The sequence below is a fragment of the Meles meles genome, chromosome 6 (genome assembly GCF_922984935.1).
Source record: "Meles meles chromosome 6, mMelMel3.1 paternal haplotype, whole genome shotgun sequence".
NCBI classification, from domain to species: domain Eukaryota; kingdom Metazoa; phylum Chordata; class Mammalia; order Carnivora; family Mustelidae; genus Meles; species Meles meles.
Window position 1 is genome coordinate 59,377,285 of NC_060071.1, and position 15,903 is coordinate 59,393,187.

The window sequence follows — 15,903 nt, forward strand, 5'->3', positions numbered from 1 at the left end:
TAGTGTATATGGACCACATCTTCTTTATCCATTCATCCGTTGAAGGGCATCTTGGTTCTTTCCACAGTTTGGCGACCGTGGCCATTGCTGCTATAGACATTGGGGTACAGATGGCCCTTCTTTTCACTACATCTGTATCTTTGGGGTAAGTACCCAGTAGTGCAATTGCAGGATCATAGTGAAGCTCTATTTTTAATTTCTTTTTTATTTTATTTTATTTATTTATTTGACACAGAGAGAGAGATCACAAGTAGGCAGAGAGGCAGGCAGAGAGAGAGGGGAAGCAGGCTCCCTGCTGAGTAGACAGCCTGATGTGGGGCTCGATCCCAGGACCCTGAGAGGATGACCTGAGCTGAAGGCAGAGGCTTAACCCACTGAGCCACCCAGGCTCTAATCTAAGTTTAGATTCTCAATACATTGAAACACTTAACACAGACCCTCCGAAACCACTACTTTAGTTAAGAATTATCTAAGAGGGAAGGGGAGAGGATGGGGAAAATAGGGGAAGGAGACCAGGAGGGAGGAACTTCCAGTTATAAACTAAATAAACCATGGAGATATAAAGTACAACATAGGGAATATAATCAATAATATCATAATAACTTTGTATGGTGACAGACTAACTACACTTATCATGGTGAGCATTTTATAATGTATACAACTGTCAAATCATTAGGTTGTACACTTGAAACTAATATAAGATTGCATTTCAACTATAACGTAAAAAAAAAAGAAAAAGAAAAAGAAAAAGAATTATCTGAAGTGCAGAGGAACAGAGCAACATATACCCTTCAGGAAACACTTTCGACTGTGGAAGTCCATCCAGGTCTAAAACTGCTTAAAATTAACACAGGCTAATGCTTCTCCAAGACACTTACACATTTCAGGGTTCACCAAAGAGCAGTTGAAAAATTATCTTAAGATTGCAAGACAAAATTTGAACTGGTTACCAAGAGATGGTTACCAAGATGATTTAGATACTCTCAGCAATCCCCTGGGCTCTCAGGTCTCTTCTCACACCACAAGCCCTCTGACCTTTGTATGTCTCACATGAATGGTCACAACACTGTCTCTCTGAATGCTCCACAACTTCAAAACTCGGTAAGAATGTTAACAACTTGTTTAAATAAAAAACGTAACTATTTGTAGAGCTAACCTATGACCCAGCAATTGCACTAGTGGATATTTACCCCCAAAATACAGATGTAGTGAAGAGAAGGGCCATATGCACCCCAATGTTCATAGTAGCAATGTCCACAATAGCCAAACTGGGGAAAGAGCCAAGATGCTCTTTGAAAGACAAATGGATACAGACTTGGTCCATATACACAATGGAATATTACTCAGCCATCAGAAAGGATGAATATGCAACTTTTGCATCAACATAGATGGGACTGGAGGAGATTATACTAAGTGAAGTAAGTCAAACAGAGAAAGTCAATTATCATATGGCTTCACTTATTTGTTGAACGTAAGGAATAGCATGGAGGACATTAGGAGAAGGAAAAAATGAAGGGAGAGAAATTGATGTGGGAGACAAACCACGAGAGACCATGGACTCTGGGAAACAAATGGAGGATTCTGGGGAGTGGGGGTGAGCTTGGTGATTGGTATTAAGGAGGGCATGGATTGCATGGAGTGCTGGGTGTTATATGCAAACAATGAATCATGAAACACTATGTCAAAAAACAATGATGTAGTGTATGGTGACTAACACAACACAATAAAAAATAAAAAATAAATAAATACAAATTAAAAACATAATTATTTGTAAGTATTAGAAATTCTAATTGAAAAGAAAATTATCAAAAGCTTTAGTTGAGACTCTATAATTCCAATAGTAGGTCCATTCTCTACAAGTAACTGAAAGGAAAATAAGAATAATGTCATATATTAAAATAATGTATTTGTTATTAGATTCTAAATAAACTTTACTGTTTTTAAATTTATTTTTCTGAATAGTAAAAAATTTTAAAAAATTACTCTAATGATAATATTTATTTTTGGTATGTGATGATGGATGTAAATCATATTAAACTTTGAAGAAAACAAAATAGAAGTTAATCTTAGATAATTTTTTTTATTTTATAGCAATAATCAAATTTTACTCCTAGGGTGGGTTCAAGTCATTAAGAAGACTTTATTAAAAATATTACCTTAAAAAATCTAGTATTAGGTAGATGATTATTGGCAGCCCTATAGATGCATTTTGTTTTTTATTTTAAAAGCTCAGATACTTGCAGAACATTTGCTTATAGATAATTCTTTCAGGAAATCCCATGTAAGGATGACTTCCACCAGAGGCCTGATGATGACTTATATTTAAAACTGAATATAAGCTTCCTGAGATTAAAATTATTCTGCAGTGATGAGGTACCAATGAGCAAACATAATGATTAAATCTAAAGGCTAAAGGTTTCTATCCAATACCAACCACATAAATAGCAATGCCTTTGGAATACCTGTAAAACCTATAGTAGTTAATATTTTTATTCTTAAACAAAATGCTTAATGTTTAAAATAAGCACTATCATATTTTACATACACCATACTAATATTTAACCTAAGAATTCCACTAAAATAATGGAATAAGAAAACCTAAACCACTTTATATTTAAGAGTGGACATTGTCTTTAAGAAAAGGTTATTTTTGAGATAAGAAACAAGAATTTGTCTTATTTTCCCCATATGTACCCTATCACTGGGTAACTGCTGGGTAACCAAATAATAGGCAAAGGGATGATTCTATAGAATATTCCAACTAATAAATAAAGAAGGAATGACAGAATCACTAGTATCACCATTTTGCAAAATCCTTTTAAATAAATAAATGTAAGTAATGATCATCAATAGTTGTTAACATCACGAGAAAGAGACGTAATTAGACATTATATGTCTCCTGATGGAAGAACATAAAACCATTTGTGAGGCATTCTTAAAAATAAAAAAATCAAACCTGAATTTGAAGAGAGCCTAAACACAAACTTAAATTTATGGCCAATTGATTTTTGATAAACTTTTCAAGGCAATTCAATGGGGGAAAGGATAGTTTTTTAACAAATAGTACCGAGATTACTGGACGTCTATATGCACAGTGATTAATTTGCACACTTACCTCACACCATATACAAAACAACAAATAAAAAATACATTTATATCTCAAATGTAAAGGTAAGTGATAAGACTAAAACATTTAGAAGTAAATGCAAGAGAAGATCTGAATGGCCTTAGCTTTAAAAAAATGCCAAAAGCAAAATTCATGAAAGAAAAAAAAATTACAAATTTAGAATTCCTCATATTTTAAAGTTTCATACTCAAAAGATGAAAAGATAATCTATGGACTAAGAAAAAATACTTGCAAACCATTTATCTGATAAAAGGTTTATATACACACTTTATAAAGACTTCTTAAAACTGAATAAGAATACAACCAACTACTAAAAAGTGAGTAAAAGATTTTAATAAATATTCTACTGAAGAGGGGCGCCTGAGTGGCTCAGTGGGTTAAGCTGCTGCCTTCGGCTCGGGTCATGATCTCAGGGTCCTGGGATCGAGTCCCACGTCGGGCTCTCTGCTCAGCGGAGAGCCTGCTTCCCTTCCTCTCTCTCTGCCTGCCTCTCTTGTGATTTCTCTCTGTCAAATAAATAAATAAAATCTTTAAAAAAAAAAATATTCTACTGAAGAAGACAAATGAATGGCTAGTAAGCATATGAAAAGATGCCAACATCTTTAGTCATTAAGGAAATGCATATTAAAACCACAATGAGATTCCAGTCATACCCATTTAAATGTCTACAATCAAAAAGAGAGACAATTGGGGCACGTGGGTGGCTCAGTGGGTTAAGCCTCTGCCTTTAGTTCAGGTCATGATCTCAGGGTCCTGGGATCCAGCCCCGCATCGGGCTCTCTGCTTAGCCGGGAGCCTGCTTCCCCCTCTCTCTCTGCCTGCCTCTATGTCTACTTATGATCTCTCTCTGTCAATTAAATAATTTAAAAAAAGACAGAGACAATAAAAAGTAGTGAGGAGAATGTGGGGAAACTAAAACCCTCATTCACTGTGAGTAGGGATGTAAAATGGTGCAATCATGTTTGGAAACAATTTGGCAATTCCTTAGAAAGTTGAATATAAATTTATCTTATACACAGCAATTCCATTTCTGGTGTCCACACATGAGAAATGAAAATATATGTACATAAAATTTACATGTGAATGTTTATAGCACCATTTTATACATGTGTGTGTGTGTGTGTGTGTGTGTGTGTGTGTATGTGTGTGTGTATGTGTGTGTGTATAGGCCCCAAACTGGAACAATTCATTTTCCATTAATTGTTGAATGGATAAGCAAAATGTGGCATATGTATATAATGGAATGCCATTTGGAAATAAAAAGGAATGAAATAAAGAAATATGTACAACATGGATGAACCAAAAAACATCATGGTAAATGAAAGAAACCAAACACAGAAGGCTACATATTAGATTACTTCATTTGTATGAAATGTTCAGAAGAGGCAAATTCATAGAGACAGAAAGCAGATTAAGATTAAGTAGGTTTCCTGGGGTTGAGATATGGGAGCAAGGGCTGAATGCAAATGACACAGAGAAACTCGCTGGAATAGAGATGTTCTAAAGTTGGATTATGGTGATCACTGCACAACTCTGTAGATTTACTAAAACATTACACTATATAGTTATGGGAAATTTATATTACACAATGGGTAAATTTTATAGCATCTTGTAAATTATACCTCAATAAAGCTATAAAAACAAACCATCAACAAGGAATAAGGAGTAGGGAGCTATAGATGAAACAAATTTGGCAATATCCTGAAAATTTTTAAAGGTGGTTATATTAGTTTTTTATTGCTGCATAAGAAATTACGCCAAAACTTACTGGTTTAAAACAAGAAGTATTTACTATTTTGCAGATTTTGTGCTTTAGAAATCCAAGTACAGCTTTGCTGGACACCTTTGATATAAGGGCTCTCACGAGGCTGCAGTCCTGCTGTAGCCAAGGCAATGATCTCATCTGAAGATATAAGAGGGGCGAGATCTGTTTTCAAGCTCACTCACATGGTTACTGGCAGAACTCAGTTCCTCACAGACTACTACACCAAGGGTGCCAGTTTCTTACTGACTGTTGCCAGAGGCCTTCTTCAGTTTCTTGCCATGTTGACCTCCTTCAAAGTGATTGAGCAACAGAGCAGGAAAGGAAGTACACAAGATAAACAAACAAAACCAGTCTTTTTTCTTCTTCTTCTTCTTTTTAAAGGTTTTATTTATTTATTTGAGAAAGAGAGACAGAGAGAGCACAAGTGGGGGTAGGGCAGAGGAAGAATGAGAAGCAGGCTCCCTGCTGAGCAGAGAGCCTGATGTGGGGCTCGATCCCAGGACCCTGAGATCATGACTTGAGCTGAAGACAGTCACTTAATCAACTGAGCCACCCAGGTGCCCCCAAAACCAGTCTTTTTGTAACCTAATCTTGGGTGACAACCCATCACTTTTATTGTATTCTTTCCATTGGAAGTTAAGTCACTAGGTCCAGCCCACATGCAAAAAAAGAATATCGCAAAAGGTCACAGACACGAGGAAGCACAGATCACTGAGGGCCATTTTAGAGGCTGCCAAATGCAATAGGTGATTGGTATCTGGGTTAGTTACACTATTTATTCTATTTTGATGTAAGTCTGAAATTTCCCATGACAAAAAGCTCAAAAACAAAGAGAAAATACTATCTTCAGAAACTAAATGTAAGAAAGTTTCTACAAAGTAGTAAGATAATGGGAATATCATTAAACGAAAAAAACCTGGTAATCTGCACATTTATTGACCACTTACAACACGGGAGACAATATTCTAAACACTTAACATGTATTAATGTAATTTAACATTCACCACAATCCTCTGCGGTAGATATTACTATTTCACAATTTTAAAGATAAGAAAACTGAGGCACAGAGAGGTCAAATAACTAGTCCAAGGTCACATAGCTAGTATGCAATAGAACAAAAGAGATCCATGGTGCTAAGGAGAGGGATGGGGTTGGATGGCACATAGGGAATACATCAAAATTTTTGAATTAGGAATTCTTGGTGAAGGGAACTTGGATTTTTTTGTGTTGTCATCTTAATGTTTAAATCATTACTACACAATTCATGTGTCATTATATGTTTCCATGTCAAAATAAGTAGGTGGTATTAACTCTCAATTCCATTAAAAGATCAGGTTGTTATGAAGATAAACTTATTCTATGGTTCATCCCCTGCTCAAAACATCAGCATGGATGATCTTCAGATATAAACGATCTTTAATAGCCAATTTAATTTCATATTTATACATATCATAACGTGGCCAACTGTTCTTTTCAACTATCTTTTGTTCTTCTACCACATCACATGCCTTCATTAATCTCTGATTGGTTGGCAAGGTAAGACTTCCTTTCCCATGCTTCACTCTCTGCATCAGAGTCAAATGTCTAATAATAACTTCTCTGGATAGCACACTTCTGAATTTATGAAGAAAGTTCATACATCTTATCTTATTCAATCCTTCTCACAATAGTTTGTGATGAATTTAGTAGTTTACTATAGGACTGCTAAATTTAGATCCTGCTAAATTAAGATTATAGTGGTAATGATGAGAAGATGGTGAATTTAAAGCCCACACCCAGACTACTGCTTCTTAGTCCAGGGCCCTTCCCAGTACCCACTGTCCTTCTCTAGGTAGTTCTGGAGTTCAGGAGATCACAAATCACTAGCTGTCTTAAGTAATTAAATATCAGAAAAAAGGAAAAAGGAATACATTTCACATTATATGAAACACAGTTCTGTGGAACTATAAAAGAGAAAAATGATAAGGAAAGGAAATTATAATAAAAATGGAATTAAAAAATCTGGGTGAGCACCAGGGATACGGTAATTCAGAAATAATGAGACTTGAATTTTGCTAAGTTCCCTAAAAGTACAAGATTGATACTGCAACTTTGTGTACAGCAAGATATAAAATCACCGAACAACTTATAATTTCAATGAATGGAGTAAATACATATTTAGTTGTCTGTCCAGTATCTCTTTTCTGCAAACTGCCCACCCACTATCTATGTGGTAACCACAGCAATTTTTTTTACAAGATGATTCAGTCCCCATGACAATAACTAATTGGTTCAATAATGGGCCCTCCAAGCTGCGCAGTAGTTGATTTCTCAGAAATGTGAAATTGGAACTAAGAGATTTCAATCTCTGCCTCAAATGGGCTCTTGAAAAGAGTTATAACCTTGGAAACTATTAGCAGCCATGTTTTCTACTACAAGACCTGTGGATCTGAGAAAATCAATCTATTGAGAGAAAATAGAGTGGATAAACAAAGAGAAACAGAAAGTTTTGAAAGTGTTCCAAACACTAATCCTAGTTTCATGAGATTCCCTTCTTTCCTTAAAGCACTTTTTTCTAGCTTAACCTAGCTTAACTTGGTTTGTCACTTGTAACCAGAAACCCAACTAATATATTACACAGAATATTATGCATATTAATAAATATTAACTATAGTTATAACCAAAACTTATACTCTAAATTTATGAAGGAAAGGGCCTGTATCTTTCTCGTGTTTAAATTTCTTTGAAGAGACATCAAAAATATCTACCCCAGAGCAAATATCTGGAAAGATATCCATAATATATTAAGTGTGTGTGTGCGGGGGGTGGGGGAGGAGCTGAGGTATTCAATGGTATATAGAATGAGATTCCTTTTGTTTACAAACTAAAAGATTAAATATGAAAACCATTTTTTCTAGTGCAATATACAAAAACTATTAAATGTTTGGCTTTGGGAGGATGAAAAACAAAGTATACCTTCATGTGCAGTTCTATCGTCTAATAATGTTTGTTTTTTAATACATTAACAAGGTTTATCTGGATTATGGGACTCCAAGATGTTTTTTATCATCATTTGAATTTAAAAACCTAATAATAATTACTTTTTAAAAAACTGCAAAAAGAAATAAACTATTTTTGGCCAATAAACAATTAGACAAAAAGGTTGAAAATGTATAAGCCCAGAAGGAATGCCCTTCATGCAGAAGAGCCACCCAAACTTAAAGAAAACAGTCAGTGCTAAGAGGAGACTAGGAAATTACCTCTCCACTTGGACTAAATCTATTCCAGGCTCACTAGCCTTTTCTCAACCACACCTCAATTCTCGGGTTAACTGGCACTTCACTTACCAGTCAAGTCTGAGACTGGTGTGAATTCTTAGTCCTCTTAAAGAAAAACAAAACTAAAAAACAGAAAAGTCAGCCTGAATTGCCAGTCATGACTAGAGATGTGTAGCAGATCAAATGAATGTGGAATGTAGCTAATAAATGAACTACGTTCCATCACTTTAAAACAAATACCTTCAGTATATTTGACTGAAAAAGGAAAAAAATGAATTATTATGTATATGGGACCACATAGGGCCATATAAGGATAGCAATTTGCTGTGTCAACATTTCCTCTTCTTGAGGTCCAGTATTATAGGAAAGAATATTTTCTCATAATAAATTCTTGTGTGCCACTTCATTCATGGTATTTTATTTAGAATTTCTCTTTTCTAAGATAGCCTCCTGGGACATGCATCTCATTTTCATGAGGGTCCTTGAGAGACTTGAGCATACAGTATTTACTTCAGTACAATGTCAACAACATATTGCAGAACATTTCATCTAAAATAATAATAGAAAATGTTGAGCCATCTTTCCACTTGGAAAAATATATCTGGAAGAATGTGATGTCTGACGAAATCCACATTGTTTAAACACACTGTGCCATCTCAGCTTGCTTTGGGAGTTTAAAGACATTTATATATATATATACATATTTTTTAAAAGAATGGAAGAATGTAGACAGATAAAAGTCTGTACAATGCTAGGGAAGAGAAAATTAATGGATATCTACATACTGTTCTTGGCACAGAGGAAACAAGAACACCATAAGGTTAGCTGACTATATGACTTGGTCCAAAGTAAAATGACTAGATTCACAGACAAAGAAAAATTTTCTACCAAGTAGACTGTTTCTGAAATTAGTGTCCTAAACCAAGTTCTTTCAAGTTCTTCCTATAATCACTTCCTCAGTAGCATTTTCAATTAATCATCTGGCCTGCCATGGTCAACATCAAACATGAGGCCAGTGAAAGAAGATAATTAATTCACCTATTAGGTTACTCGAGTTTTTCATTCAGTCATGAAAATATTCACCAGGAAACAAATGAAAATTATTTATCAAATTATTTATTTATCATTGATAAAAAATTATCAAATTATTGATAGGAGGTAATCCATAAAATTTCCCTCCCTCTTTATCAGTAATAGCAAACCACAGGAATAAGATTTCCTAAGATTCAGAAACATTTTTTCCTCTCACAAAGGATATTTCACTGACTACCACTGATAGATTTTCAAGTTTGAGAACACTGCTAACAATTAGAGCTGTTAAATTAGTGCATGTTCTCTGCTAAGAGTCTGACATGTATTATCTTATTTAACCTTCACTATAACTTCATAAGGTATGTTCTTTTGCTTTCAATTTTACAAATAAGAAAACTGAAGCAAGAGGAACTAAGAAACTTGCTCAAGAACTATTAGGGCCATATGGCATCAGGATCTAAACCCTGGCAGATTGGCCCGAGTCCAGGTATGTACACCAGAGTAAAGGTATTGAAAAAAATGAGTAATTAATTCCAGTATTTTCATTTCCTAGACAATATATAGAACTTTACAAATATAGATCCGAATGTGTAAATTACTTTGATCTGATTTTTAGTGCTATCTTTAACGTTAAAAAAAAGATGGTTCTATTTCCTACTATGAGAAGGCCATTAACTTTTCAATTCTTTATCCAAGAATAGGAGATTCATGCTTATCTAACAACATTCTCTCATCTGCAAACAAGATAAAACATATTTGAGATAGTTCTCCATGGTTAAATTTAATTGAATCTATAGTCACAGACAAAACAAAGCTAATTGGCTCACTCACTATTTCTAAATATATGAATTAAACAGCCAGAAATATCAAGTGTATGTGTGTTGTGTGAAGAATATATGCAAACTTCAACCCACAAAAAAGTTATGCTTTACAAATCTATTTTAAATAATGGTTAGACTCCCAGGCTCATTTGTTGAACTAATAGTAATATTCCCAAAGATACATGTACTGAAAAAAAAAAAGAGTAGAAAGCAGTAAAAATTTTAGTAATGAAACAATAACAAAAAGAATTGGATTTAAAAGAACACAAAAAAGCTTTTATCTCATACATATCATACCTGAAGGAAAACACGTTCGATGGGATCAAGAGACGGGAGCAGAATGGGACATTCTAGGATAACTAAAGGGTCATTACAGTCATTTTAAGAGTCTTACTAGGTTAGGTCTAGTTGTTCTAGAATTTTAGAGATTAAATTATTCAACTCTATTTTATCATTTGGAAACTTAGGAGTATGATTCATCATTATATCTAATTTCACTGCATGAAGCTTTGTTGATATCCAGAGGATGTGAAGTAGTTTGGGGTAGGAAGAGTGTTGGCGTGAGGGTCAGACTAGATGGTGTAGGAAAGACAGGAAGAAGGAACAGTGTACACAGCACATGTATGGGAGCAAATATGATGTCTTAATGTGGAGAGCTCTTACAGTTCATGTGGAAGAATTTTAACAACATTTTTGTTGCTCCTGCTATATTTTTTTAGTCTGAGATTAAAATGTATTATTATCCATCTTTTTCAAGATTCTATTAAAATAAAAGATTTCTATCCCAGCATAATATACCAGAGCCTTCTATAGAAAACTCTGAAGCCAATTTTCTGGGTTCAAATCATGACTCCATCATTTATTAGCTGTGCGGGCTGAAGCAAATTACTTATCTTTCTGTGCCTCAGTCTTCTAATCTGTAGAAAGGGTGGATAAAATAGTATTGTGATAGTTATTGTAAGGACTTTGTTAATGCATATAAGTCACATAGAACAGTGTCTGCTCAAAAGCAGGCTATTTTTTTAAAGACTATTTGAGAGAGAGACTGGAGATATAAGGGGCAGAAGAAGGGGAAGAGAATCTTAAGGGGACTCCCCACTGAGCATGGAACCAGTGGGGCTCAATCTCACTACCCTGAGATCATGACTTGAGTGAATATCGAGAGTTGGACCCTCAATCAACTCAGCCACCCAGGCACGCCCAGAGCAGGCAATTTTTAATTGCTCAAAAATATTACCTTTAGTTATTATTACTTTTACTACTATTATTATACCTACCATTATGATTAGTCCTTATGCATCTATGTCATGATGTGACATACTTTATAATGATTTCCAGATGGCTCTAAATGATAACAATTTGTGCAATGCACAGTTTAATCTTTTGTACATTCTCACTATTTTGGAGCACGAAACTCCAAATTAAAAGAAACTAGAGCAGTTATTTGCATTAGTAAATGAAAATAAATTATATAACAACATTGGATACCTGTGTAACAAGAACTAAAGAATCAAAAATTGTGTTAAAAATACTAAAATGTTGATGATAAATATCTAGAGATTCTGAAAGAGTAGATAGCTAAGTTTTTAACTTTTTCAATGAAACTCATACTTCAAACTAATTTTCCCAGTTTCCTCCAAATCATTCCTTTCAAATTTACAGAAACTAGGAGACATCACAAAACTCCAATTTCTAATAAACAAAAAATTCCTCTCTTCTAGTATTTTCCATATCAAAATTATCCATCAGTAAATCCTACCAACTTTTCTCCATTATAGCAAAAATTAACATTCAAATAGTCTATGAGCTTCAAAGTTAGTTCAGGATTAAAAACAAAACAAATGGGCACCTGGGTGGCTCACTGGGGTAAGCATCGAACTCTTGATTTTGCCTCTGGTTATAATCTCGGAAGTGTGAGATGGAGCCCCACCTTGGGCTCCCTGCTGGGTGTGGAGCCTGCTTAAGATTCTCTCTCTCTCTCCCCGACCCTCTACCTCTCCCTCTCTTAAATAAATAAAATGTTTTAAAACAAAACGTATTAAAAAACTCAACAAATGAACAATGAGCTATCGGAAAAAAAGCTATCTTAATCAGGTAAAGAGTATCTACAAAATTCCTGTAGCATATATCTTAGTTAATTGTGAAATACTAAAGGCTTTATTCTGAGATCAGGAATAAAAGTCATTATTCACAGGTGATGGGATTGTTTATGGAGAAAGTCCAAAATAATTAATAGAAACACTTTTAGAATTAACAAGTGAATTTAGCAAGATCACTATATATAAGATCAATATTCAAAAAGAAATTTTATGTCTCTATTTCAGCAACAAATAATTTGATACCATTGTGTTATGGGCTGAATTGTGTTCCCTTAAAATTAATATGTTAAAGTCCTTAACCCTCAGAACCTTAGAATGTGACTGTATTTGGAGACGGGGTCTTAAAAGAGGTACTTAAAATAAAATGAGGTCATGTGGATATGCCCTAATCTTGTTTGACTGGTATCCTATAAGAAGAGATTAAAACACAGACATGCTTACAGAGACAGAAGAAAGACTATGTGAAGAAGATACAGGGAGAAAAGTGCCATCTATAAGCGAAGGAGAGAAGCCTCAGAATAAACCCAACCCTATGGACACTTTGATTTTGGACTTCTAGCCTCCAGAACTATGAGGAAATAAATTTCTGTTGTTTAAGCCACCCACCCTGCAGTACTTTGTTATGGCAGCTCTAGCAAACTAATAAATGTCGCTATAACATCAAAAAGCACTCAGAGATAAGCTAAAAGAAATATGTGCATGACTTCTACATAGAAAACTTCAAAATATTATTTAGAGGTATTAAAGAAGATCCAAATAAATGAAGGGACATACTATGTTCATACATTAAAGACTCAATACTGTAATGATGTCAGTTCTCCTCAAATTAATCTATAGATTCAGTGTAATCTCAATCAAAATCCCAGCAGATTATTGTTGTAGAAGCTGGCAACTTGATTCTAAGATAGCTGAAAACAGCCATGGCACTTGTATAGTACAAAGGTGGAGAAATTACACTACCAGAGAGTAAAACTCCTTATAAAGCTGCAATAATTTAAAAAGTGCTCTAGTGAACCCATGGTAGAAATCAGAGAATTCAGAAACAGACTGTCAATATATAATACTGGGAACAGTGAAAAAAAACCAAACTTTTTTTGGGGGGAAAAAAGTTAATCTTTACCCCTAGTTCACACCATGCAAAAAAATCAATTGTAAGTGTCCATCTAAATGTGTGAATAAACAATTATAGCTTCTAAAAGACAGCAAAGGGTAGTATGTTTATGACTTGGGGTTGGGGAAAGATTCCCTAAACAAGGCATAAAAACACCTTACCTAATCATGGAAATAAAACAAAAAGAACTGCCAGTTTAAAATTTGTTTAATCAAAAAAGTAGAAGATACTTTTCTACCATAGACTAAAGATATTTGCACTACAGTAGTTCCCCTTTTTAGGATTTTGCTTCCCTTGGTTTCAGTTACCTGCAGTCAACCACAATGTGTGGAAGGACATGATCCTCCTTTCTGACATATCATCAGAAGAGCAACAGAAGTAGCCTAATACCACAGCACCACACCCATGTCATTCATCTCACTTCATCCTGTTATGTGGGCATTTTATCATCTTACACCATCACGAGAAGGGTAAATACAGTATAATAAGATATTTTGAGAGAGAGAGACCATATTCACCTTTCATTACAGTATACTGTTGTAATTCTTCTACTACTAGTTATTGTTATATTTTCTTACAGCGACTCATTTAGAAATTAAACTTTATCACAGGTATGTATTACAGGATAAAACCCACATGCACAGCGTTCAGTATCTACAGTGCCAGGCATCCACTGGGGTCTTGGAACACATCCCCCACAGATAAGGAGGTGACTACAGTACATGTACCTGACAAAAGACTTGTATCAAAAACATAAAGAACTCCTAAGTCAATATCAGAGAGAGAAAATCAAATAGAAAAACAGGTGACAGACCTTACTAGGCACTACCCACCCCCCAAAAATATCAAAATGGCCAAAAAATATGAAAAAAATTTTCAATATCAGCAGAGAAATGTAAATTAAAGCCATATGCCCAACACTACATAAACCAGAATGATTAACTTTTTTCTTTCTGTCAATGACATGAGCTGGCAAGGATGGAGAACAACTGGAACTCTTATATGTTGTTGATGGGAGTATAAATTGGTACAGCCATTTTGGAAAGCTTTATGGTAGTACCTACTAGAGCTAGCACAGGCATACCCTATAACTTAGCAATTTGATTCCTACACACATTCCTAACAATGGGTACATATGTAACACCAAAAGATACATAAATGTATTTATAGCAGCACTTTCTGTAAGGGCCCTAAACTAGAAATAACCCAAATGACCATCAAGAGTAGAATAAACAAGCTAAGTAAGGTATATCCATACATGGAATATTATACTACAATAAAAGTACACATTTTACTACCATGTGCAAACACAGAAGTATCTCATAACTACAAAAAGATCAAAAGGAGCCAGATGTAAACTCCTAAATACTGTGATGCTGACTATATGATACTAGGAACAGACAAAAATAACCTGTGGTGGTGGAAGCCCTTGGTAAAGGGGGAGATGTCACCAGAAGTGGATATAAGAGAGTTCCAAGGTGCTCTTTTGTATAAAACTCTGGAACCTTCAACTGTTCATTCAAGTGTATTCAAACCTCATTTTTGAAGTATAATGCACATAAGAAAAGTGTATCAAAGAGGGCAGCTTGATGAATACTCCCAAACAAAACAACCTATGTAACTGCTACCCAAATCCACCTACTTCTCCAGACTCCTCACATGTCACTCTCTGCTTTCACTCCATATACTGGGGCCATTCTGTCTTTCTCCCAGCCTAATGCTGCTCACCAGGCCACTCTCCTGCCACTAGGTGCCTCTGCCCACAACCATCTCTGGAATGGAAACAATTCCTTTCTAGCACTCACTCAAATACCGTCCAGCTGAAGAAACCTCTTAACACTCAAGCCTCACTTCAAGAAAGACTTTCCAGGGGCACCTGGCTGGCACAGTCGGTTTAGCACCCACTCCTGGGTTCTGCTCAAGTCGTGATCTCAAGCCCCAGGATTGTCTCTATGCTCAGCACAGGGCCCGCTTGAGTTTCTCTCTCCCTCTCCCTCTGCCCCTACCCTCTCTCTCTCTTTCTCTCTCCAATAAATCTTTAAAAAATAAAAAAGGAAGCCTTTCTAAATCTTCAACCTGTTTAAATTCCTTCTTACGGCCTCTTATGATTCTCCTTTATAGCACTTGTCAGAGATGCAATTTTCTGTTTTAGATGGTTTATTTGATTAATGTCTATAGACACTAATAACTAATTATGTAATTAATTAGTAATTAACATAGACATTAATTACTAGAGTCTAAGCAGATGCTCACCATTACACTCCTAGCAGCGAACATAGGGCCTGTCACACAAGAAGTACTCAATGTTAAGTAAAGGAGTGAAAAGAAATATAATGAAATCAAACTAATAAAATTATGTCATGCAATCAGGAAATAGTTTTAGTGAGTTTTTCTTTATACTGAAATTTTTACGTTTGCTGTTTTTCAAGTAAATTTCCAACCAGAATTTCCAGCCAGTTACACATTTTAGAAACCATCACTGACACCAATATACAAAGCTATCTAGCAAAGTTGAAATTGACTGCTCTCTAAAATGTGTTCCTCTTTCATACAGCATAATTGCTTGCCCTAGGAAGGGTACTCCCAAGGTTTTTATAACCATATCCATAGTCGGAAGGAAGTGCTCTGTAACATGGTTAACTCATTCCTAGTAAAAATAAACCAAAACAACAAAACCGTTTTCATCAGTCT

General features: G+C 35.0%; 1 protein-coding gene across 2 annotated transcripts in view; it reads right to left on the reverse strand.

Annotated features, from left to right (window-relative positions):
• Positions 1-15,903, reverse strand: part of DPH6 (diphthamine biosynthesis 6) — a 192,645-nt gene that overhangs the window by 109,245 nt on the left and 67,497 nt on the right. The gene's annotated exons all lie outside the window — the stretch shown is intronic.